Source organism: Cynocephalus volans, chromosome 14, assembly GCF_027409185.1.
Source record: "Cynocephalus volans isolate mCynVol1 chromosome 14, mCynVol1.pri, whole genome shotgun sequence".
NCBI classification, from domain to species: domain Eukaryota; kingdom Metazoa; phylum Chordata; class Mammalia; order Dermoptera; family Cynocephalidae; genus Cynocephalus; species Cynocephalus volans.
In genome coordinates, this window is record NC_084473.1 from 101,796,173 (window position 1) to 101,823,068 (window position 26,896).

The window sequence follows — 26,896 nt, forward strand, 5'->3', positions numbered from 1 at the left end:
ACGTACAGTGACAGCATCACTGACAAGCTTTCTCTGTGGTGTACTACCTCCCAAGTAATGGTGATAATATGAGTGGCCTATGCTGGATGGCAAATGAATATTTTCAAGTGATCTTTCAGATGATACCTGGAGAAAATAATGTTTTAGTTATAAGTTATGGAATAACTTTGAAATCTCCTCTTCCTTACTTTTAGAAGTAGTTTCTCTGCCAAAACACTTTTATCAATGGTTTTTTGTTTTAAAGCTCCAATATTAAAATATGAAACGAATAAGTGCCCCATGGTTGCCACTTTTCATCCACTTGGGCACACAGAAGAAATGTACATATTAAAAGGTCGGGTAGATTTTTTTTGTGCCCAGAGTGGTGCTAGAGAATTTGGAACAGGCTTGACAGTGTGTCTTCTTTCTCCCACAGGTCCTGTGCAACTTGGTCAAGCCCTTTTGCCAGATGAAAACCATTGAGACCATCGACATGTTTGTGGGAATTGCTAAGTTTTTTTTGTGGGAATCGGTGGGGTGTTGATTGCCATCTTCCTGGGATTCTTAGTGGCATTTACGACTCGCTTCACACACGATATCTGAGTGATCAAGCCACTCGTTGTCCTGTACAGTTATTTGTCCTACATAACGGCTGAAATGTTTCACCTCTCAGTCACCATGGAGTAAGTATTTCATTGCTGAGAGCTCTTGGTAATTACATTTCACTGCATTCATGTGTTCTAAGCTAAGATATTCAGTTGAATCAGTTGTATAAAAGTCTAGGTTTTCTTATCCTTTTAAAAACAATTAAAAATAATCGTTCTTTCTTTTTCTTATGAAGAAATGAAAATGTGTATCAGCTGAATTTATTCTAACATGATCTGGTGCTAAGATCTGGTGCTAAAACCACTTAAAAGTTATTTCTTGGGTCTCATGTGAAATATAACAATAAACCGTTGGGGATGATCTTGGTCAGGCCCCATGAATTTTATGAGTTTGATGCTCATTCAGCATTGTCCACATGGCAGGCTGTGAACTTCCTCCAGCAAGGCGTCACCCAAGCTGCTCTCGAGTTCACGTTCCGGAATTGCTTATGTATATTCACTTCAATAGTCTTAATAGTAAGAATATTTTATATGATAGATTCAATTGGAAATAGTAGCTCAGAGTCATTCAAAACAAAATTCCATGAATAAACGGTGCGATCAGGTAATTTTTTGTTCAGCTTTTCAAATAAAGAGGTGTGAATATAAAGCGAGGAATTTAGAAAGCAAATTGTTTATTCACTAAAGGTCGGTGAGGGTACCATTCACTAGCTGATTCTGAAGGACATTCTCAAGAAGTTCTGTGAATGGGTGAAAGAACGGTAGTGTTTGGATCCCATGTTACCCTTTGGAGGGTCACTTTGAAAGAGGCTACTCATTAGGTGTGGGTGTCTTTGTAGCTTCCCCAAACAAGCCTATTATGTAATGATCACACCCTGTAAACGGTCAGTGAGAAATACGTAGTAATGGATGCTTTTACATTTTCTTTTATCTTTGGAAATATTTATTTGCAGCTCAGTAGACACGAGCCTGTATGCTAGGACCTGCTTTACCTGTTTAGAGTTTTGCTGTCGTAAACACAGGCCAAGTTCTTCCTGAAATTTTCTCTCCCGACCTGACTTAGGTTTTGCTCAGCCTTTTGGCTGACTTTGCTTCAGATCAGCACCTTTGAGAGTCGGCGGTCCCAGCAGCCCTCCTGCCTATCCCTGGCATTGCTGCAGAACAAGCCAAGCCATTCGCACTGTTCCCACTGCGATGAGACGTACACCCTCCCCCAGAACGGCACCATCAAGTTCTCCAAGGAGCTCCGGTGCCCACTCGATGGCTTCGAGCTGGTCCTGTGGTCCTCTGGCTCACAGGGCAAGAGCTACCCGCCGTGCCCCTACTGCTACATGAAGAACGGTGAGTGCAGCGTCCCCCTGCCCCTACCACTCCCTCCCGAGCCTGGCCTTCCCGTCCCCGCTGGGTACCTGCAGTCTCTGTTCAGCATCAGCCCCTACTGGACTCCGGGGGACCCTTCACCCTCTCACTGAGATAAGAGAGCCCAGCGCCTATCTGGGATACAGCTCAGGCATCAGCCAGCCAGTCTGCCGCCCTCTGCCTGGGTCACAGGTAGGCAGGCTAGTCTAGGATGGTTGGGATCTGGGCAGGGCATGTGCTGTGCCCCCTAGTGGGCTGGGGTGGGTGAGAGAGTTAGTGTGTGCCCTTGGTCAGCGTCCATCGCTGTTCTCTCCTTGTGCTTGTTACTGGAGAAAGGCAAGTGTGTGTCCAGGAAGGGCAGAGAGCACCGAGCCAGGAGCCTGCAGGGGGCCCAGGGCCCAGTGCGCTGCCCCACGGCTGTGCCAGCTCCTTTATGCACGCTTGGGCTCATTCTGTCCACGAGGAGCCAGGAGGGGTGAGGTGTTCACCTCCAGGGGTTCTGGAGAGAACCCTCAGTGGTCACAGGCTGCAGTTAGGCTGCCAGGAAGAGTGAGGTCCTGTCCCTGCCCTGTGGCAGCTTCCAGTGTAGTGATGGTCCCAAGAGGCCAGTTGATGTCAGGAGCACATGAAGCTGCCAGTAACCAGCTGCAGGAGCAAAGCAAATGGGGATGGACTCAGCTGAAGGCCACGTGGAAGATGTTGGCTGGGCAGAGAGGACTTAAAGTTTGAGGACGTTTTAAATATGCAGAGAACAGGGATGATGGTAGCCTGGGGGCTTCAGGAGCCCAGGCCCGCCATGAGCATGGGCATTGCCAAGAGGAGTTCATTCTGTTGGGACAAGGGATCCAGGGGTTCCCTTCAGGAGCACACCTGCATTTGAACAAGTTCTGTTCATTAGTCATTCCATCAAAGGAGAGTATGCACCAGGAGGAACCATGGGGCGTGTGTGGAAGAGAGTGTTACAAACAAACTGTTATTGCACTAGGTTTTAGTTGTGTCATTTAGGAGACCGTCTAAGGAAGCTCTAGTTTGGATGCTTTTTAAAGGTGAGGGAAATGCTATCAATGGTTAGCTGAATATCTACAGGGACGGTGGACAAGAGCAAGGGTCGAGCTGTCACTGATAATGAAGTAGCAGCCACTCATTTCAGACAAGAGAGAAGGCTCTTTGTCATTTTGGGCGTGGGACAGGGATCAAGAGTTGTATATTCTTCTGGTCTCAAAGTGAGTGCCTTCGTCGGCTCAGGCTGCGATTGCAAAACACTATCGACTGCGTGGCTTCAACAACAGAAACTGATTACTTACGACTGGCCTAATAGGGAGAAAGGGATAAGAGGGGGACAGAAAAGGGGAGACAGAAAAGGAGGTACAGGTGCTGCTGTCTGAAAGCCAAGTGGGGTCCCGTGAAGAAGAAACAACCACATGAATTGTGGAAGGCAGTGGCCAGTGAACAGGTGGTATGCACATGCCTTAAAACCATGATCTAGGGAATATCTATTGGTGTAGTGACAGGTGAAGACACAGGTATGTGTGAGTGCTCACACTAGGAGGCCAGAAGGGATCGGAAGAACATCGTGAAAGCACTGAAAGAAGAGACCCACCAGCCCAGCACACAAGACGCAACAGAGACGTCCTTAAGGAGGGAAGGCAAAGGAAACCAAAGACACACATAGGCTCAACACACAAACTCACCTCCAGACAACACAGACAGACATCCCGTAATGATGTGAAAGGAAATTTTTGCAACCCAAACAGTAAACTATCCCGGACAAAGGGAGAGCCTATTCTCCTCTTAAATTCTTGACCATCGCTTGAGTTTTGAATGCCAAAATTTTACCACTGTCTCAGAGGTGGGGACTAATTAATGCGGATGGAATACATGTGACAACTCTAATAAAGAGAGCAGGGGGTAAAAGAATCTATATGGATGCATGGCTTCTGCATTTTACGTTTGTCAGAGCCAAAGTTGCACCAGAGAATGTTGATCAGACAAGGAAGACGTTAGACGAGGCTATTGCAATGGGGGAGCCAGCCCGAACTCACTCTGAGCGCAACTCCATTGAAACAAAAGGCGGGAGGGTTTTGAAGCACTGAAGTGAGCGCTGGGAAAGGACTGGAGGACTTTCAGGGGAGGTGGACGGTGGGAGCTGTCCAGCACACTGACTTCGTTATTCCTGAGATGGCAAATGTTATCTGTGATCAACCCATATGTGTTGGCTAACCTGTGCCCACTGAAGTTTGGCTCCAACCCTCCCACAGAGACTGGGACATGGGGGCCCTGTCTTCCTGGATGGTTCCATTTCAAAGGGTGGGTCCCAGGTCTTTGAGAAAGACATTCCTGGGTTCTAAAACTGCCAAGAGGCTTTTTTCAAGTTTCCATCTCAAAGAGCTGAGAAATAATGCACATTTACAAGTTATCTAAAGTCAGTGCTCTAAGAGGGAGCACAGGGACCTTCAGTCAAGCTGAGGTGAACTTCAAGGCTGCCTTGGTCACTGCAATTGGGAAAATATGAACCCAGCCCAGACTGTGAAATGATGATGGAATATTGATACTACTATGCCCCGCCCCAAACAACTTAAAAACTGTGACAAAATCACTTAAGAAAAAATTGGGTAACATTAGTAGTCCTACACCTGGAAGATACAAATAAAGCAGCTACCACGTTCACATACAGGATTTTGTGAAGACCTAAGTTTTCATTTCTCTTGGTTAAATACCTCAGAGGGAAAGGCTGGTCAGATGGGCCTCTTCCGCCTGTGTCATGGGCACGCGCCCCTCCTCCTCCATAGTCTTCTGCATGCGCCTGCTCCTGACATATGCCCTACGTGTGCTTGTTCCTCACACATCTGTTACACACACACTCACGTGCACATTCTGTGCATGCGCATTCTGTGCACATTCTGTGCATGTGCATAGGTCGTCCCAGCAACCGGCCAAACGTTCCGAGCTTTGCCAGTTGACTGAGTTGGTTGAGTTGGCAGCTCGAGGAGCATTGTCAGTGCTCAGCTCTCTTACTTACTCAAAGAGAGAAACTTCCACAGCTGGAAGTTTCCACATGGGTAGCTACGTGGGCAGGCTTCGCCCCGCACCCATGCCCCCTGCCCTGGGGGGGCAATGTCCTGCCAGAAGGGCTCACACACCCGCAGCCCACTCACACCGCCGGCAGAATTCCCACAACTGGCCGGGTCCACCCGACAGCCCATGCCCTCGGATGAACAGTGGGCCATGCCACAGGTACCCAGGAGCGTCGCACAGGCGCTGTGACAGAGCATCTGCCAGGAGATGTCCTGTGGCCCTGCAGATACTGTGTTCCCTGCTGGGGGTCCTTACTTCCATCTGCAGACATCTCCACCAGGGGATGCAGGTACTGTCTGCTCACAATCGCAAGATGTTCTTCAGGTCAACACCCAGCTGTGCACAAGACTCCTGCACAGCGAGGAGTGTGATGAGGGCCCTTGGAGAGAGCCTCAGAGAAAAGGCTGAGCAAGAGAAAGACCCCAAAGTCACAGAGAAGCAGGACGGTGAGAGACGGGGCCCTGAAGGTGCTGGCACTGCACAGTCAGCATTTAGGCCCTTTAGGGTCAATGCAGCCTTTTCTTCCTTGGTGCCGAGGCATGGGCCTCTGCAGAGGAACCTCCAGGTGGGGTGCTGGCAGCCCACATATAAGATGCCTCACACCTGTTGTTTGAGCTCCTGCCCCCTACGAAATGCCATCACAAGCTCCTACAGCTCGACTTCAAGTATCCAACTGCCGCAGAGTAGGAAGGGTCAGGCCTCAAAAGTGAGAAATGAGGGCCCTCAGCTTTCCATTTTAGCTACTGAGATTTGCCAGAGGAAGAGCCCAGGTGCAGCGACAGGGCAGGAACTCCCCTCTAAGATCTCTTCGCCCACAGTCCAGAGCTCCAGGCCCCGCAAACGCAAGATTCCTCTGCTGCCGCGTAGGCGAGGGGGATCTTTTACGCTGCCACCATGCCCCGAGCCAGGTTTTCGAGTCACCGCTGAAGACCTGGACAGGGAGAAGAAGGCAGCACTCCAGCGTATCAATGCTGCCTTAGGAAGTCAGGGAGCCCACTGTGATGGCAGGGCCAGTCTGCCTTCCGAATCTTTCCTCCTGCCAGCTGCAGTGACCACCCCTCCGCCTGCTGGCCCTGTGGCTTCCCTCGTCTCCTCCCAAAGCTCTGCTCCCAGCGGGGATCCTAGTGCAGCCAAGGACACCACCACCCTGCCCTCAGAGAGGCTCTGGGCGTCAGCCAAGGACACTACCACCCCACCAGCACAGACATCCTATGCCTCTGCCCCAACTCAGAGACTACCTGGCAACCCTGGAGCCCACGCCCAGTCCGGAGTTGGGTCCCCTCTTGGGCAGAAGCGTAAAGCCCCTGAAACTGGCTCTGAAAGGTTCACAAAGCATTGATACCAAGACGAGGAATCAGGCTAGAAGGAGTTTATTGGCACAGGTGGTACGTTAGGGACATAGGTACAGAACCTAGCCCGACCTCTCCCCCAGGGGTTGGGCTCATGGTTCTTCTTGTTCTGAGCTGTGTTGCTGTGATTGGCCATAGCTTCTGTTGATGAGGAGTTAAACGAAAAGTCCACTGGTAGTTGTTGAGGCCTTGTGTCAATTCGGTGATGTTTAGGTTTGCGATTATTGGTTCACTTAGTGTGTAAAGTAGGGTTTCACAGGGGACCAGTGGCGTGGAGATCTGTTGCTGTTAGGAATTTTGTTGTCTTTCTACTTTACAGGGAAGTCCTGTAGGGCAGGCAGCACCATTCTGAGTATCTGTGAGTAGCACCATGTGAAGTAGTCCTCCCCAGACCTAATAGTCCTCCCTTGTGTGTTTGGTGAAAAAGAAAGGATGTGAGTCGATTGTTATTAGGGAGACCCCCAGACGGGGTATATGGATGAAGTTCTGTCTTCTGTAATGACTTCCTGCTGACAAAGGGGTGATGAGGGGCTAATGACCTGAGGGGTTTCCTTGTCACTGAGGTCCTTGAGGCTGGAGGAGATGGTAACGGGCATCTCTCATCATCACAATTTCAGTTACCCACTCATGAGTCACTGGATGGTCGTGCAGAGGAACCAGGAGAATTGTTGTAGAAGTATAGGTGCCATGGATAGCGGAAGGGAACTTATGACAAGGGGAATTAAGATAGGGAGCAAAATGGGTAATAGCCATGAGCCCTTAGACCATTCCGTTGGCAGAGTTTTTAGGTTTGTCGCCTTTTTCTGACTGAAAAAGAACATGGTGAGGACGATTAATTTTCCACTTCTGTCCACTTGGTTATTTGAGGGGACAAGAAGTCCCTGAAGTCTCCTTGTAGGTAGTAGCCCCAAAGGAAGGATAGAAATGTGTTCTCACAGGCTTAGGGCTCAGGTGTGTTTCGAAGGAGAGAGTAGAAGGAGGTCGTAGAAACTGCCTGCCGCTGACAGAGACACCAGCCAGGGCAGCTCACTCATCAGCTGGGTGTGGGTTGGCCGGAGCAGTTAGGCTTCTGTGTTTCTGGATACTGACTCCTCTTGTGGATTCCTCAGGTATCCTTGTTAGCCGGACAGAGGTGAGTGCGAGAAGCTGGGAATGATATTTCTCAGGATGTTCTGAGAGTTTTCAATTGAAGTCTGCTACCTTTGTAACCTGGAAAAATGAACCCACATACTTATGCCTGATAATATTGCCATGGTTGGGGTGGTGAGAAGTGCGTGCTGGGGGCCTGCCCTCTTAGGTTGAAGAGGTTTTGGGTTTAAGTCTTTTAGGACAACCCAGTCCCCTGGCTCAATGTTGAGAGGGGGAAAGGGAGTGGAGTAGGGTTTTGGTAGGTGGGTGTTAACATACTCGTGCAAAAGTGATCAGGTGTGGTTTTGAGCAGGTAAAAAGTCTCCCATGGGGTGAGGTTCGTAAGGGAAGTTACCCAACAGAAAAGATTTTCCATATTCCCAGTGCAAATCCCTGTGTGCTGTCTCCATAGACAAGGAAGACTTCGTTTGGGTTGGGGAGCGCCAATGCCAGAGAAGAGGTGAGAGCTTGTTTTCAGAGTGTGAAGGGAGTAGATCCAGGGGGATTAGGACCTAAGGGTTCATGGAGGTTCCCCTCAGTGGCCTGATACAAAGGTCGAGAAATGAGACCAACGTTTGGTACCCAAAGCCTAAAATATCCTACTAGCCCAAGGAAGGAGAGAAGTTCAGCCTTAGTTTGGGAAGGGGAATTTCTTGTATGAGGTGTTTTCTGTCTACTGGGAGAACCCTGTGACTGGGGGTGAGTAAAAGACCCAAATAGGTAACCTCTGTTTTGGATAGTTGTGTTTTTTTAAGTGAGACTCGGTAACATTTTGTCCTAAAAAGTTTAGAAGGAGGATAGTATGAGGTTTGGAAAGTTGTTTTGAGGGGGTACATTGAAGTAAATCATCAACATATGGCAGTAAGGTGCTAGGGGTGGCGGACAGGTCCTGCAAGTCTTTCATTAAAGCTTGGCCGGACAGGTGAGGCCTGTCTCTAAATCCCTGGGGTAGGACTGTCCAGGTGAGTTGTTGTGAGACCCACGAATCTGGGCCAGTCCATGTAAAAGCAAAGTCGTCTTGGGACGATGAGTCATGAGGAATGGTGAGGAAGGCGTCTTTAAGGTCTAACACCTGGTAATGTGAGGTCTTAGGGGGCACGGAGGAAAGAAGGATGTAAGGATTAGAGATGCTGGGGGACAGGGGAAGAACCGCTTCACTAATAGCCCTGTGGTCCTGAGCCAGAGGATAGGACCCATCTGTCTTTTTACCTGGAAGGATAGGGGAATTACGTGGAGAGCTGGTGGCCCTTAAACGGCGAGCCTGTAGTAATTTATTTATCATGGGTTTTAAATCCTTTAACCCTTGTGTGAGCTCTGGGTATTGAGGAAAGAAAGTGGATCCTTTAAGGTTTCATTTGTAGGAGAGAGATGGGCAGCCACCAAAGGATGTTCAGTGTCCCACACCTGAGGGTTGATTACATCTGGAAAAGGGGTAGTAGGTCGGACAGAATTTTGAGATTCTCCCTCTGTGAGGAAAAGGAGATTATGTGTTAATGTCTTTGGTGGGTGTAGGGTTAAGGTTGTGTCTAGCTTATTGAGTAGGTCTTGCACTGTTATAGCAGTGGGGCATGTAGGTATGGCCAGGAAAGAATGAGCGAAAGCTGTGTCTTGTACGACAGAGGCTAATGGTGGGCTTATTTATCGTAGGTTTGTTAATTTGGCCATTTACCTCCATAATAGAGATCGAGGAAGGGAACAAAGGTCGTGCATGTTCAGGAAGAACCAAGAAAGTGGCCCTTGTATCGAGAAAAAAGACATCAGCTTACCTGCCACCTCCATCTTTACCATGGGCCGTGTTGTTGATGGTCACAGTGGGGGCCTCTGAGCCCAGGCAGCATCAGTCTTTGGTGGCATGTCCCAGAAGTTCTGGGAGGTGCACTTCTGGCTCAGATTTGGGTGTTGGCCTGACGGCCCCAGGCCCAGAGACATGGAGGCAGTCCGACTTGTGATGGTGCGTTCTCTCACAAGCCATACAGGGTCTCTGCGGAGCCTTGGGATCTGGGCAGGGTGTGACCCAGTGTCCTTCCTTGTCACATGTGTAGCACAGCCCTGCAGGAGATCGGTATTGTACTGTTGACGCTTTAATATTCTGACTGTGCTGGAAGGTGGGGGCCCTCATTTGGAATCGAGCCTGATCCCCTTTTACCATTGGTAGCCTTTGTTTCTTACCTCTATTATGAAAGACCTTAAAGGCTGTCTTAATTAGGTCATTTTGAGGGGGTTGAGCGCTGTCTTCTAGTTTTTGTAGTTTTTTCTTGATATCTGGTGAGATAAAATGTGGATGTAGGTACAATTGACCTGCTTCAGAGGTTGGATCTAGGTTGGTGTATTTAAGGAGTGCCTCCATGAGTCGGCTCATATAAAGAGCCAGCTTTTCATCTGACTTTTATGTTCTTCTTGGATTTTGCCGTAATTTACTGTCCTGAGTGCACCTTTCTTCATGTCTTCTATTAAGCAAGTAATTAGGTATGTTCTTTCAGGCCCATTCTTCAGAGTTGGCTTGGTTTTTCTAGCTAGAGTCAGCTTGAGGAACTGCCACCGTCCCTACTGGATATCTGGTGGGGTCTTGAGTGCATAGAGAGTTGGCAAATGCAGTAGTAGCGGCTGACCAGACCCTGTCCCTTTCTTCTGGATTGAGAGAAGAGGACATCATGATGTACGCATCATGTCATGTAAGATTATAAGTATGTTTAAATACTGGAATTCTTTAACACACTGAGTAGGGTCGAGTTTCCATTCTATTTGAAAAAGATGAGAGAGAGAGAGAGAGAATGAGAGAAGGGGCCATGGACATGTGCAGTGCCTTCTGTTCTGGCAACATCCTGTAGGGGAACCTTGCAGTGGGGGAGACAGATGAAGAACTGACAACAACTTGAGGAGTACATGCTGGAAGGAGATCTAACTAAGGCCGGGGAAGTCGAGGCTTGAGCTGAAAATGAAAAAAAGAGAAGGAAGCAGCTGGGTGGTGAAGGGGGTCCTGGAACCAATCCTGCATAGAAAGCAAAGCACGAATGGACACTCTGCTAGGAACACATGCAGGAAAACTCCTATAAGCAGGAAAATCACGCCCTCAAAACCAGGAGTACCCCATGACCAGGAGTGCCCCAGACCAGAAGCACCCGAGACCAGGAGCACTCAAACCGGAGGACGCCTGCATTTGTCAGGTCTGAGTGTGGACTGCGGTCAGTACATCACCAGAAATCTACTGCCTCTTGTCCTCTGAGCACCAGCCTCCTGGCCTGGTCCTTGTGTGTCAGCTGTGATGAGCACTTCTCAAAGCATGCCGCTTCTTGGGAGAACGTGGGAGGAATGGCCAATGGAATAGGCAAGTCACCTCTTTTTTCCAGTACCTGTTAATGTTTGGATAAATTTTTAAGTGTTCTTTTTTTACCTAGATTCCCTAAAATGGGTGAGGAGGAATTGGGGTGAAACCTGGGGAGTAGTGAGAGGATGAAGGAGAGGGGAGGGGGAGGGGGAGGGAGGTGGAACACGTTTGCACCGATTGAGAAAGGTCCCTTTAAACTGCTTTTAATACACTCGAGTTCTGTGCACCTGTGACACCGTCAATGTTTGAGCCGTAACTGGTCGGGGCCGAGCATGTCATTTTTAGTTACACACTTGGGTTGCTTTTCTTTTATTCTGTATTTTGCTTTAGTTTGGTCACAGAGGAGGCTGCACAGTGTTCATCAGAAGGGGGAGGTGTCATCTGTCGTTCTACTGTTTTATTACCAATGCTTGTTATATTTTAGTTCTGAGCATTCTTGTTCTCATAGGATGTGTGACCTCAGTGTACACAGGGTGAGCCATGCGAACGTTCTTTGAGGATGCTGGAGAGCAGTGCTTTCCAAAGTTTATGGTGTTTCAGCTCCCTGTTTGTTTTTGTATCTTTTTTGCTGAACTTTCTCTTTCTTCCAGGGTTGTAAAGTGGGTTAAAACTAATTTTATATAGAAGTGGAAAGTTTTATGCCTGAGGATAACCCCACAGAATTGAAAACCTGGTCTGTGAATGGAAGATTTCTTAAAAGCCAGTGAAAATAAGACAGCATAGAAATCACGCTTGGCCACGCAATTTTAAATGTCTCAGTTTGTGTTCACAGCGCACCAGCTTTTCTCTTAGTGAATGGTTAGTTTCTCAGCAATCTGTGTTCTTATCTGAAAGGTGCTATTATCTCATTAGTCCAATTGCATATTGGTTCATTCTTGGCTCAGGACAATGCAACTCTCATATCAACCTGCATTTTCTCATGTCCTTATTCCTATAACATCCAGCCCATTTTCTGATGATCACAGTCGACACTCTCACGCCTTATGCCGGAAATCACTGAGCGTTAGGAAATTCCAGGGTGAAAGAGGAGGGAAGGAAAGAGGGTGATGTAGGTGGTGCACTGAGCAGGCACTTTGTTAGTGCTTTCACATGCAAGGATTCAATTCAGAAAATACCCGATTCCCACTTAGCTGAGGAGAAAAGTGGAGGCTTAGCAAGGTTAAGTCACCTGTCTGTGGTCACGTAGCTTGAAGGTGCTGAGTTGGAATTTGAGTTCGTTCCATAAAACTGCACAGAGAGTTTACAGCCTTGTCCACATTCGTCATCGTTCTCACTGCTGACCACTGTCCCATATCCAGTGGTGGAACCGTGTCAGTCTCAGGATACCTGTTCGTGTTTCTGCTGGTGCCAGGCTCTGCCTGCAGGCAGTACTGGCAGCCTTAGAGTCATGGCGTTCCCTGATCAGAAGCAGACTGCAGGACAATGCCAGTTCTGTGCTTATTACAGAGCAAATGAGAATAACAATAGCCGGCATTTATTGCATGTTTGATGCACTCCAGGAGTTCAGAACATGCTTGTAACAACCACACTCTCATTTAATCTTTCATAATGCCATGGAGGCAGGCATTAAGTTTTTATCTCCATTTTTTAGATGATGCATTTGAGGCGCGTAGAGTTGTTTGTGCAGTTTATCTGAAATAGTTTAGATCTAGGCAGTGGCAAAGCCATGATTTGACTTTCTTGCTAAGTTTAAATGACTTCCTAAATTTGTCTCTGATAATAATGGATAATTCACTTTCCGCAGCTCACCGTGCCCACTCCTGCCCTTCCTTTCTTCCCTCGTAACATGCTTTTTCAAAGAAAATCTTTGTTCAAAAAAGAAGTTTTTGAAATGTGCCTTTGGCATTTTGGATATAAACATTCTCACTGTGCTGCTTGAAGAAGGCTATGGAAATGCATTCCCTGGATGACTTAGCACAATAGGGTTGATCTTTCTTGTTGAGGTCCTGGAGTCTGAGAATCAAGTCAGTGCTATTCTAAGGTCCCGTCTAGCTCTGATTTATGAAAGAGTGATATGGATTTCCACAAGTGTGTGAGCCACTTATAGCATTTCTGTGAATTATCCTTTCAGACATTTTTGTCCAGAAGCATTCTCTGAGTTTTGCTTAACCCAACGAAAACATTTGCAAGCTCCAGTCTAGGAGATAGTCTATGTATTTCAAGCAACATTCTTTACAGAAATTTCCAGCACACTCAGGGATTTGGGTGGTTGCTCTGGATTTAGGAAATTACATCTCGTTTTTGTGGCTTTAAAAGTTAAACTATCTTGATGTGAATGGATCTTCCAGCTGAGCAAGTTCGCTCCTGCTGCTTGGGGCTGTGTCTGTGGGCTTTGAAGGAGCCTTTAAAGCACAGGCCCTGTTGTGGTCCCTGTCCAGAAGGATAGACAGCCAGCCCTCAGAGCCTTAATTACTAGTGGCTATTTCTGCTGAAATGAAAAGGAGGGGATGATTGACCAGGCTAGTGTGGCACTTGGCTTTCTTTCTATTAATTGGAAAGTCTCAATCAAATAATGGCATTGCTTTTGTTTTTCAGTTTTAATGAATATGCTACACTGTCTGCGTCTTCTGCATATGTGAGTGTGAAATGCTTACAAGGCGGGAGAGCATCTGCAGGGCACCTCCCAACAGTAAGTGCGTTTTCATGTCTTCATGTTACTGACCAGATTCATGTTACTGATCAGGAGCTGGTTGCTTTCTGATTCTGTGGGAAATCGCTTTCAAGGTATGTGTTATGATGTTGTTTTATTCAAAGCATGGTGGAGGCTTTGGGTTGGGGGAAAGTATTGTTGACATAAGTTTTTATTCAGCAGAGTGAATTAAAAGAGAGCCGCAGGAAAATTGCTGTGGGAGAATTAATGGTGGCGAACTCGTATTGTCTGGTGCTAAAAGCACCGAGAATTTCTCAGTCCTCAACAGCTGCATGTTGGAAAGGGAAAGGCTTTTTAGCTTTATGAGTTTATGAGGGAAAGTTATGTAGATGGGAGGGAGGCGGTGTGAGGAGAAGGGGGAAAAGATCCAGAGTATTAATAATGTCCACAAAACCCAGTGAGTTGTATGCTGTGTCACGATTGTGAACTGACATGGTGTGGTTAAATGTATTTGTTTTTATTTATATCTTGCTCCATAAAGAATTTAAGGCAAATATTTACTATCCAGGTTAGCCTATTGAGGTAACGAAACGGTTATGGATATGGGCAGCTGCTGTCTTTACATTGTATTAGTTAAGAAAAGTCAGTGAGGATATCACCTTATTTGCTAGATTTGGGAACCACTAATCACTAAGAGAATAACAAGGTTTGTCAAGTGTTTTTTTAAAATTTAATTGGTTTTCATGGTTTTTGTTTTTTAAAGCAGAGTGAAAAATTCTTGTGTTCTTTAACCATGAGCACATGCATGAAGTAACAGTTCTTGGCAGTTTTCCTTAACTTGTTGCCTGAGGTAGATACAGTGATTTCCAATAGTATTACTTTTCACGTTGCTTCATTGTAAAGTGGATTTAGTAATGTGCCTTTAGTAATTTTAAGTAGAAAGTTATATTCTTTTTCAGCCTATGTTATAAGCAGAATAATGAATATGCCTCTCTGTATTTCTCAGTCAGCTGTGTTTCAGGAAGTCACAAAGGCACCTGGATCTTAATGAAATCATGGGGTCTAAGTGTTGCTTCTAAAACTGTCCTGCAAGATTTCAGTATGGAATTTGATGGAAACCTTATTAAGCTAGGAGGGTATCTGGAAGCACAGTAAGTGCCATCTAATCTAACCTGTTCCTGTTTTACAGCTGGGAATACCAGTACCTGTTCTGTGGTGGTTGAAAAATGCTGTTGAAGTAGCTTTGACGGGCAGGACTGGATTCTAACCTGTCTTCTGGGACCCAGTTCATCTTTACCACTGGTGCGTTTTATTACCAGAATCACCTCCATCACTTAAAAAAAAAAAACAACCCACTCAGCTATGGAAAGGTTTCAGCTAAGAATTTATCTGGGGGTTGTGTTTGGATAAGGTCATGGTTATTGATTCTTCCATTTTACTTCATGCAGAGCACAGCAGTACTGGGTTTGTTGGACTTCTAAGGTCTCATTCAACTCTTGAGATCTCTTCCGAAGTATCTGTGTGTAGCATTGAGGTTAGGGATTAGCAGGAGGGGAAACATCTTTCATGTGGAAAGGTCAGGGCATAAGAGCCTTGGAACTTTGTTTTATGCAGTTACAGTGCCATTAGAAACTCATTGAAATAATTACAGTTGACCAGTGCTTTTTGGAATAATAACATGGTAACTTTATTCTTTTGGGTCATCCTCTGTTTGGTAACCCTGGAAGACTTGTTACAGGTTTCAAAAAAAAACACTATACACATCTGTGCTTCTGTCTCTGTCTCTCTTTCTACAAAATTTGAGAACACCTTCCCAGCAAGTAATATAGTGAATCAATTGGATCTACAGAAAAATAATCTGTAGCTTGAAACTGGTAAAAATCAAGACTTGAACCCAGTCCAAAATTTCTTCCAGTTAATCCGACATACAGTAGTAGTGAGAAATCATTGAATACAAATTCTACGGTAAAACAAAACTTTTAAAACAGTCTTTCTTATAGTAATGAATGTAGTCATGGAACCCTCTATTCTTTGAAGATGGTAAATTAAAGGTATCTGTGTGTCAGAAGTTGTGGTTACAATAGCTATTTATATCCTTTATTTGAAAAGGGATGCTCCAGAGGCATTTAAGGACACTTTGCACATTGTCAGTGACATCTTACTCTGCACTTATATATGGCTCAGGTTAGGTCCATGACCAAGGGCAATACGGTATACTAAAATTCTCCCAGGTTTTAAGCTTTCCAGCCACTCACCTTTGATAACCTTAACCCTGACTGATCCTGTAGATTTGCTTTAGATGCTTGTAGGAGGAAGCATGTAGTCTGAAGAAAGGAAAGAAAACACTTGAGAAGTTCGGTGGGGGTCAGGAATATAGGCATTAGAAATAATCACACTCCCACCTCAGGTGGCATGCTCTGTGGGAGCTAAAAAGAATTTGACAGTAGAAAGAGGGATTGTCGTTATATTTCTGGGTTCTTATTTTAGTTTTTAATGGACTGTAAAGGCTCATTAAATTAGTTTAGGCTTTTCTCTGTGTGCACAAAGTTTGCTTCCTTTGCTGTCCTCGGGCATTTTTTTCCTAGAACCGGCTCTTACCTATTCTCCTGTTCTTTGAGGAGTCTTGCATGACACCATGTCCTTGGCATTTCTTCTGCATTTGCTGTTCCAAATTTCCCAACCAAGAGGAGGGGGGTTGCTTGTGAAAGGGAACTGTAATATAAGCGAAAATTAACTGAGCCTTTTCTTTAATTACCTTTTTTTTTTTTGAGACGTAAGCTACATTTAAATTAAGTCTTTTAAGGATTTCCGTGTTTTTGCCCTGTTTTGGTTGTTAAGCTGATTCCCCGTTATACTGAGATACCTACGTATGAACTTTAATAGGATGTTCTTCTGCTGAAAAAAATAAGCAGTGGAGATTCAGAGGTAAAATATTATTTGTTAGGATAATATTAAACACTTTTTAAGCTCGGAACTGAGGGTTATAACAGTTAGATAAAAAAAGACCAAATTGAATCCAAAGAATCAATTTTTTACCTTCCAAATTGTAGGTCCTGTGGGTGCAAAATGTTTAGTCAATAGCAACTAGAGTTCTAAAGTGAGGCATTTGTGTTTGATGAACTTTGTGGCTAAGTTAAAGGTCTTCTCAATGGAATACTACGCTGCCATAAAAGAATGAAATTCTGCCGTTTGCAGCAACATAGATGAACTTAGAGAAACATACGTTGAGTGAAATAAGCCAGGCACAGGAGGAGGAATACTACATGTCCTCACTCATAAGTGGGAGCTAATAAATAAATAAAAATGGGAAGAAAGATGCAAGTCAAAATAATTCATTGAACTTTCAAAAGGAGAGAACAGAGTGAGGCCCCCAGAGGTGGCAAAGGGGGAGGGCTAAGGGGGTAGTGAGAAAGCGGTAAAGGGCCACAAAAAGTGATTGCACTGTGCAATGTCGAATGTACTAATGATCTCGACATGAGCATCACATTGCTCACTGCTGTGGATATTCAGTGCTGTAACTCACAGATACGTACAATCAACCACGTTTCAATAAAAAAAAGTTAAACGTGTTCTTGTGGCAGTGTGGTTTTTTGTTTTTTATTCCCACTTAGTTTTGGAGGTGCTTTTGTCCAAGTTGTAACTTGAGTTTCTGTGCGGCCTCTTCAGAGTAAGTGGAGAGGTTTCCTCAAGTTTGACATTCTGACGTTTATTGCTCTTTTCATCATAACACCACAAGAGAGACAGGCTCTTGGAAAATATGGGGATGTTCTTTCTGTTTTAAGTTTGTTGCAGAAGAACCGTTTCCCACAAAGTCTGTAAGTAGATCAAGCTCAGGATGTCTGGATGGCTGTTACTGGCCAGAGAAATGACCAGCAAGTATTGCAAAGAGTGATTAAAGAGAAACAAGATTAACAGTCGTTAAAGCCAATACTCCTCCTCTGGGTGAGAGGAGAATGATAGCAAATTTTTTTGAAATGCCTAGTGATATGAATGGGCTGCAAATTTTTAGGTCCTATGTCAGGAATTAGAATATAGCTGTAATAGAGCTATCTACTCTTTCCCCCAAATCTCTTTCTGTACTCCCTTTATTCTGGATGATTCTCCAATCTCCCTCCACTGGGACTGCAAGAAAGCTCAAATAAGACTTTTAATGTGTAACTCTTGTGGAATCTAGTAATAGGTATTGGGAGCACACCAGGCAAAAATTACTGTTATCTGTGCATATCTAGAGGGTTTTCTTGTTGTTTAGTTTTTGCATGTGGAGTGTTAAGAAGGAAAAGGTGGTCAACCTGATGTGTAGAAGTAGACCTTATGTTGCTTGGAGGTAATGGCATGTAAATTAAACCTGTGAAAGAAAGAAGGAATTGTTGCTTTATCAAAACGTATTTGTTCTAATTGCCTTGTTTATTAAGTGGGGTTTATTGGTATTACAAGCTATATTATTCTGTTGGAAAGCACAGGACTATGTCAGAATCACATTTGGTTAGTAAGAGAAAATTATAAAGGAGACATGATTTGTTGGAAACTTCAACCATTCTGTTGTAATGATTGTGCAACACATTGGTGCTGATTGATCTTTTTTCCCCTCTGTTTTCAGGGTAGACATGTTAAAAGGGGTCAGCTGGCGGCCATCAAAGTTATGGATGTCACTGAGGTAAGGTTGAATCGCACATGTCTTTAAGAAATTGTTAACTAAAAGAGAAGGATCTTCTTCCCCAACCGCCCCCCCCCCAAAACAATGTGAGAGTCATTACTCTGGAGAATCTGTTCACTTGAACAAGTTGCAATCCTATGACATCATAGGTCCCGCAGGCTAGTTGGCTTAAATTGTGGCAGATGGCTCCCAAGTAACAAAGTATTTTCTTTAAACGCACGCGCACACGCACACAATCTGAGTGATGTCATCCTTGGCCACATAGTGGACCATAATTTTAAACATCTTCTCTAATGGAAAAGATTTGAGAAGGGATCATGGAGGTCACATGAATAGAGACACTGAGGGGAGTGGGGTGGGGAAAAGCTTCTGTAAGGTTTAATGCCCCATTTGTGCCATTTCTTTTATTTTTAACATGGGGGAAAAAAACAGATTCATCCAAGTTCCCAGAAGTTGGAAAACAGAAACATCTGCTAGAATGCTGAGCAGGTTGTTGGCCACATTTAGCAGCAAAAAATAGTTCTTGAAATGGTCACATGAGGATTTACTGTGCAGCTTTAGATGGGAGAGAGGAGAATTTAACCCAAACAAAAAGTAATTGCATGTATGCTCGTGTGTGTGTACGTACATATGTGCAAGGGTCCATATTTAAATTTTAAAAACTAGCCATAGATTATAATGAACTAAGTCCTTTTTATTTTAATTTATTGTATTTTTATCTGAAATTTTACTTTAGGATCTGCTGATTGCTTCTGCCTTGCCTAATTATGAATAGGATTCAACATCATATTTTACAGATGCTAGAAAGTGAACCAGCAGCCTTGGGAATTTGTGATATCTTTAAGTGAGGCATAATTTCTGCAAATCAATGGTCCATCAAGGGAGATAACGGCTAAACCAATTTCATTCGTGCCAGCCAATAATCTAGTGAGAGTTCCTCCTCTGCTCTGCTCTCTGTACTTGGTCTCTAACAACACGGTCATCTCTAGTATGTATATTTTCTCAGTAAGAATGAGAAAGCATTGTTGTCTCTGGACTGCAGGACAACTGATAGAGCTTTATACAAATATTTGCAGATGTGACATTTTATGAGGTGACCAGTCTCTTTTCTCTGTCAAAGAGGATAAAGGGGACATTAAAATGAAAAAATACCATTGCTTGGTTGAATAGCCAAAAGATTCTCGTATTGTATTGTGACGTGGAGTCTGTTGTGTTGTGTTAGAGTGATCCTATCTTGATGTACAGCTCAGTGGGATATTGGATGCTTTCCAGTTAAAATTGTTTTAAGATTATTTTAAAGAGTGGGGAATGAGCAGCAAATTCTAGCTAATTGTAATTTAAATACAGTAGTCTAGCTATGCATGAAGTGCTCTCTCCGTGAATGGAATGAGGAGTGGCACCTTCCTTCCAAAATCAGTCTGCCATGCATCTTGCCAGGGCTTTGTTAGGAAACGCTGTTGCTGGAGCCTATGGTCTTTGCATATTTATTAACCACTTCTTGACTTGTTTTCCTGGCAGACTTGTTGGTACCATTTTAAATGTAATTTTTGGAATTTTTTGAACCAAGAGTTCACTTTCTTTCCTTGCGGTGCCCTTCAGTTTGTGCTTCCTCACCTGACAAAGGTGTTGTGGCCAGCCAGAGTATGCCTCCTTTCACATTTCAAATGAAATCTAAATGGGATTTGTCTTTTCTGTAGAGGTCCTCTTCACCTAAGCCTGGCTCTGGTGATAAACATACAGTACATGATCACTGCAAAAAATAAAGTCTAAAATACAGGAAACCATAAAGAAAAAGTCAAATCATTCTACTCTCACCACTTTACCATGGCCATTATTGGTTCTTTGGAGTATTTCCTTTCAATCATGTCTCTATGGGCAGAGGTATAAAAGACATACCTATGTGTGTAATCAGTGCTTTTGTATTCCACTTTTGTTGAGTTGTATACAAAAGGTATTTCTTTATCTGAAAAAATCAGACAGTGTTGGACAAATGCATGATATAAGTATTTTCAGGCCTCCTTAAATAATTAATGCAAACCCCACGTATCCTGATAAAATGAAAACTAGTCTTTGAAAAAATAGAAACCCAATCAGCCATTTACCATATTGGCCTCTCAGTAATGTTTCCTGTGTGCTGTCTTCATGCAGTGACCTCTGCTATAGCTTGGGGCACAGTCAGGACCAAGAGTAAGTGTTAATTATGGATAGAGGACTGTGTGCAGCTGGCAGCCCGGAAAATATGCCCCTGCCTACCCTCCATGTCAAGTGCCTCGGCTCTTGTGAAGTTGAAGGCATTGGCCTGGCTGGGACCTAGTGGCAGAAGGGAGTAGGTGAGTGAGAGAGATTTTGCAGCTGATGCTTCTGTTGCAACTCCAGTAGAAGGGGCTGTTGGAAAGGGTTCTCTTGAGTGCAGAATTCTGCATGGTTTCTGACTTCCACTCAGTTTTGTCCCAGCAGCAAAAAGGTACAAATGCTTATTCTTGGGAAAAATCACAGACTTGACCTGACTCCTTACGTGAAATTGAGATCCAGTTATCAAGCTACTAGTCATTCCTCAGTCTGAGCAGGCAGGAACAGCAGAAGGTGTGGGCAGTTGCATGGTATGGCTGCTCTTTGAATGAGTCAAGCTTTGGAGCTGGCTGCACTGAGTGAGAAAATGTGGGCCCACTTCACCTGCTTTACTTGATGATGGGAACCTGGGAAACAGAATCACCTGAGCATTCAGATTTCACTGTATGGTGAGGCGACCAAGGGCTCTGGAAGGGAGATATTTGCTTGCAAGAGAGGTACAGTTCTCTTCATATTTCTTTTTGGATTTTAACAGTATTAAGAATTGACTGTCCTTAGGATTTCGAAGGGTCCTTTTGAGCATGTTTTTTATCTGATTGGTTTTTGGGGAGGGGTTTATGGAGCAGGTTAAGGGTGTGTTCGAGGACAGCAGTTCTATAATGCGTGCTTTGTTTTAAAATAGTTATTGATTCATAGGAATTTGCAGAAAAATATATAGGGAGATCGCATGTACACTTCACTCAGTTTTCCCCAGTGATAACATCTTGCATAGCTATAGTACAATATCATAAGTGACGTACATGCACAGAACAAAGCAAAGCAAATGGTTGCTTTTTCAAGCGAAAGATTTCACTTGGATTCCAGTGTTGAGTTCCAGCAAATTGGACTAGACCCCTTCACTGTGTCTGCCGGCATGATTTAGAATCAAGGCAGACCACTGGAAGTTGACATTAGTGCATGTTCCCCAGTTTAACATGCACTCATTTGTGCATGATGTGTTTTGAGGGATATTGAATTGGTAGTTTGGACTCTTGATAGCCCCTTCATTTTAATTCCTGCATCCTAAGGTCAAACTTTTATTATATAAGAGAGTGTTCTACAGTAAGGGACTGATAGTTTATTTTTTCAGTTTTGGATTCTCTTATTACTTTGAGTTAATATTCTGGCAGATAAAAATTGAAATAGCTAAGCTAGGGATTCTCGACCTGGGATCCATAAACTCTTTGAGTAAGGTTTGTCTCCGAGAACAGAATTTTCTTTGCATTTCAATAATATCCCCCACCCTTTTGTCGTGAAAATGTTCATATACAAAACTGTTGAAAGAATGAACATTCTGTATCCTTCACTTAGATTCAGCAGTTGTTCACATTTTGTTTGTGTATGTTTTGTGTGTGTATTGTTGTGGAAATTAATTATGGGTACCAACATTACACTCCATCTGTTACTACTTGAGCATGCTTTTGTTAAAGACAGTCTTGTACATAATCATAGTAACACCCAAGAGAGTTAATAATTCCAGAATTTCACCAAACGTTCAGACTATATTCCAATATCGTTCATTGTACAAAGAATGTTTCTAGAACTGTTTTTCAGATTATAGTCCAATCCAGGTTTGTGCATTCTACCTGGTTATCTTACCCGTTTTCTTTTCTTTTTTCTTCCCCTTCTTCCCTCCCTCCCTCCCTCCTTCCTTCCTTCCTTCCTTCCTTCCCTCTTTCCCCTCCTTTCCTCTCCTTCTCCCTCATCCCTCTCTCTCCTCCCACCATTGCTTCATAAAACATCCCACATTCTGGATTTGTCTGATAGTTTCCTCATGTTATGCTTCAACTTGTTACTCTCTGTGAAATCTGGAAATTACATTGACAGGCAGGACTAAACAGAGATTAAAGTCTTTTTTGTCAAGAATGCCTCATTGATGGCGTTAGCTACTCCATAGTTCATCATGTCAAGGGGCGCCTCAATTCTACGTGTCCCACTATTAGTGAAGCCAAGTTTGATTGCTTAGTTAAAGAGGTGACTGCCAGGGTTTTTGACTGTAAAGGTCCTTTCTCAGCTTTGCACTTCATGAGTAATCTCCAGGGTGATACTTTTGGCTCTGTGTGGATATTCTGTTTACCAGCAACTTTTTAAATAATGGTTTTGGCATTCATTTGACCATCTTTGCCTGGTTTAGTGGTTATTGCAAAATAACGATTTTCTGTTTATGGGAAGAGTTTCTTTTCCTACCTACTCCCACTCTTTCTTGTCTTCTCTCCTCCATGTATTGCCGTGGACATGGGTGGTTTTATTTATTCAGTGTGTTTCCATCAATTGCAGCTGCTATTATTACTATAATTATTGTTATTATAATCAAATTGTACCAAATTTGGCAGTGGGAGCCTTTGACACATGACCCCAGTGGGTCCCCAGTGGAGTCTTGCAGCCTTTTGACTAGACCCCATTGGTTTTGAGTACTTGCTTGTTTTCTGGCACAAGGAGATACTTGAAGCTCACCTGCCAGGACGTGGAATCCCCTTGTCTGAGAAGCCTTAGTACAGTTAGTGGGAAATGTATTTAGAAACCAATATCTGGATACTAAGTGTGCTTATTGCTACCGAGATGTTATTGCTTCTAAGTCCTTTTAGTAAACAGAGCATATTTTTTCAAGACTCAGACTTTTCCTTTAATTTCTTCTATCCATGTATCTTATATTTCTTTGTCTTTTCTCCTAGACTGAAGAGCTTGGTTCCTAATAAAACAATACATTTGCTTCCTTGCCTGATCTTTTAATGAACATAAAATCATTTCACAATTACATAATGTTCTGATAGACATGGAGTGACGTTTAAGTTTTCTCTGAAGTTCTTCTTTTCCTTAGAATATATCTGTTAAGGATTTATAGTCAGGGTTCTGTGTTCAGAAGTTATGTGAAGTAATTATTTTCTCTGTATGGTTTATCAATTTGTTATATAGCCAGGTTCAGTTTCTATTTAGATTCAATTTTAGGGTTTGCTTTTTCTCTTGATTTAATTTAATTTTTGAATGTGTAAGCCATGTACATAGTTTAAAGTCAAAACTATATAAAATGGTATGCATTTTGAAAAACCCTGCATTATACCCAAGTACTGTTGTGCAGTTTCAGTGACTGCATTTCTGTTTGTTGTTGCTTTAGGCACAGCAGAGCTAAACATGTCTTGGATTAGTGCAGAGAGAACAGAACAAAATTTCATATGTGTTGTTTGATGTCAAATGAAGATGAAATGGTGTCTATGGAATGGTCTGTCACTGCTGTTCCTCACCTCTGAGTGAGAGACCTACATCTAATCTAATCTTTTATTCGGTCCAGTGGTCTTTCCTCCACTCGGCCCTTCTCTGCCATTCCAGTGTAAGATGATGTTAAAGCAGTTGGGTTCTTGAAGTGTGGTTGTTGGACCAGCAGCAGCAGCAGACACCTGGGAACTTGTTAGAAATGCATTCTCAGGCTGGCCCGTGGCTCACTCGGGAGAGTGTGGTGCTGATAACACCAAGGCCATGGGTTCGGATCCCATATAGGGATGGCAGGTTAGCTCACTTGGGAGAGCGTGGTGCTGACAACACCAAGTCAAGGGTTAAGATCCCCTTGCCAGTCATCTTTATATGGGAATGAAAAAAAAAAAATGAAATGCATTCTCAAGTTCTATCCCAGACACTGCCTCAGAAACTCTGGGTGGAGCCCTCCAGGGGATTCTGATGCATCCTCAAGTTTGAAAACCATTGCTTTAATGGAACCTTAGGAAAGAGGCCACTTCCTCCTATCTACGAGTGAAGAACTCCAGCTCAGAGACACTAGTACCTCTTGCTCAGGAGTACATTGCTAGTTAGAAATTGCAGACAATAGAACCCAAATCTTTGATTGCCAACTTACTGTACTTGTGTAAATATTAAGTTTCAAACATTGGGTTCTTTTTTTATTATTATTTTACTTTAACTTCTCAGTATACATTGTAGTTGACTTTCATGACGCTTTACCCGTTCCTCTTCCCCTCCCCCTCTCCCCTTCCCCCCATCAAATCTGTTCACTTGTCTTAAGAAGTTCAAGGAATCAAACATTGGGTTCTGAGTAGGATTGTTGAGTGAGCAGATTTGATCTGGTCCTTAAAGGATAGATAGATCGTGCCCATTTTTCTCCTTTCTAGTTTATTTTTAGCAGATCCCTCAGAGCAGACATCCTTTCGGTCTTAATACTAAAATGTTTATGATTGGGAATTCGGCCCTATTCCTTGGGGGACAGGAAGATGTTGGGCACAATGCCTGTTGGGGCACAAGGAGCCCATCAGCAATTTGTTGAGCATCCTCCACAGTCCTAGCACGGTGCTCCTCGGAGACGTGGGAGGAAAAGCTGTGTGAAAACCTGGCCTCTGCCTGTCATCATATTGGAAAGGCAACAGCCACACACGAAGCAGTCGGATGCTAAGCAGTATAGGTCAGTTCTGGTAGGCAGGCATTTGAGTGCCTACTGAGCTAGGTGCACGGGGTGGGCAGGGCACCTTTCTTGTTGTCAGAGAGTTGATGCTCTGGCAGGAGGGAGCACAGCAAGCCTACTCCAGTGACAAAGCAAAGCCCCGTAACGCTGAACAGTTTTACCACTTTTCAGTGGGAGGAGAGAACGGTGTAATGGATGTGTGGTCCTCGTCCAGACTGAAAGTAAGAGCAAGAGGAAGGGAAAGAGATCTCTGTGGGCCATGTGACCTGTCGTTCTGTCCTGTTGTTCCTTCGAGGACAGGTAAAAGCTGCAGGCCTCACTGCGTGGAACTGGCTTCTTCAATTTCAGGCAGCTGGCACTTTCTTCCTCCCCTTCCTTGACTCTCACCGATCACAGGATCACTCAGGGTTGTCCGGAAGAGCCGTGACTGCACCAGTGAGACCACATTCAGCTGTCATTTTTTTTGACAGTGTGTACCACCCTCCTACCCCCAAACCCCCATTCTCTCCCATCTTCCCTTCTGCTTTTTTTATGCTCTGCCTTCTTTCTTTTCTTTCTGAGAAACTGGTGTGTCATGTTTGGGGGCTGGTAAATTTTCGTATTTGTTATTCTATTGCCTTAGATTACTTTTCGCTTTATTTAAGTGGTCTCAGTGTTAGATTTCACCTCCCCACTTTGAGTTTCCTTACTCAGCCTTCTGTAGGTAGAGAAAAGGTCACAAGCTGTCCCTTTTTTTATATTGGTACTAGTCTTTGAAGAAAAGCTCTTAAAATCATTTAGAATCAACTCAATTTTGATTTATTAAAAAGTATGAATATGATTTTGAGGACTAATAGTTCCCCAGTTACATCCTCATATAATACAGCAATTTTTCTCAAACTTTTTTTCCATTATCAATTCTCTAAAAGGCTCTAAGATATTTTTTCCTAATCATCCCTCTATGAAATTTTAGTAGTAAAAATATACTGTATATCTGTATACATCCATTTATTTACTGTATGTATGTCTTTCTGCTCTATACATAAAAGTAGTAAGTTTTTTCTCTTCATTTTTTTTCATGCCCTTGGGGGTGATATCACCCTCTTTGAGAGCACCTGCTATAGAGTAATACAAACACACTTTTTACAAATAAGACATTAAATCTTTGTACTATTCCTAGTATTTTCTTTTTTTAAAACCCCTCACTAGATATTAGAATTAATCATCAGGGATAAAGAAGATAAATTGGCTATAAAAGTGTAGATGGATGAAGCGAACTGTTTTTTTTATAGACTGCACTGGGTATCATTGCATTAGACATTGTACATTGTATTGGGTTTGGTATGGGCACTTAGTTTCATGCACACAGCAGCCTTTGAGACAGATGTCATCATCTCCTCTGTCTAGATGAAAGAACAAATCCTGGGACCCAACTCCAACCTTTTCTGGATGTAAAGCTTGTTCCTCTTTCTTCTGAATCCCTCTGTCCTTCTCTCCTCAAAACTAATAGATAGTTAATTTAGGGTTAAGGTCGAGCTGTTCAACAAGTATGTGCTGTTGAAAGGTGTTTAGAAAACGGCTGTCCTGGTGATGATGTGAGAGTAAAATGTTTTGAAGGATTAATATTTTTGTTTTTGGAGGGATAGGATGTGTTTCTATTTTGGATTAATTCATTCTAACTTTGGAATGCAACTAGGAAATTATAAAATATGAAAATTCTCCCTTGCTGTTCTTATCTGTTTAATAAGTCAAGTTAGAGGAAGGTTAAGACTGAGTTAACTGTAAACCTCAGACACTTTGTGTTTCTCATGTTGAAAAGCCTTCACTTTACGTATGGATGATAACGGTTGGAATTCAGAGAGGTGATTGTCCTGTCCGAAGTCCAATAGCCAGTTGCAGAATAGGGTCCCAATCTTGTTTTCATTATACCATGATATCTTCCAGTTTACTTTCAGAGCATAGCAGAGGTATTCTGTATTTGGGTTTTAAAGTAGTAGTACCTAACAAGGTGCAATGCTGTGTAAGTGGTAGGTACTCAAATCTTTGATGAACTAAATAGGATGTTCCATTTTTGGTGTTGGCATTAATTTGGGGCACTTGGAGAAAACAAACAATAGATATAC

At 43.6% G+C, this 26,896-nt stretch overlaps 1 long non-coding RNA gene across 1 annotated transcript in view; it reads left to right on the top strand.

Annotated features, from left to right (window-relative positions):
- Positions 1-421: 421 nt before the first annotated feature.
- LOC134363406 (uncharacterized) overlaps positions 422-26,896 on the top strand; it is a 72,414-nt gene continuing 45,939 nt past the window's right edge. Inside the window, exons 1-5 of the long non-coding RNA XR_010021706.1 lie at positions 422-662; positions 1,648-1,925; positions 13,356-13,449; positions 14,600-14,712; positions 18,008-18,064. This is a non-coding gene — a long non-coding RNA (uncharacterized LOC134363406). The remainder of the gene's footprint in view (positions 663-1,647; positions 1,926-13,355; positions 13,450-14,599; positions 14,713-18,007; positions 18,065-26,896) is intronic.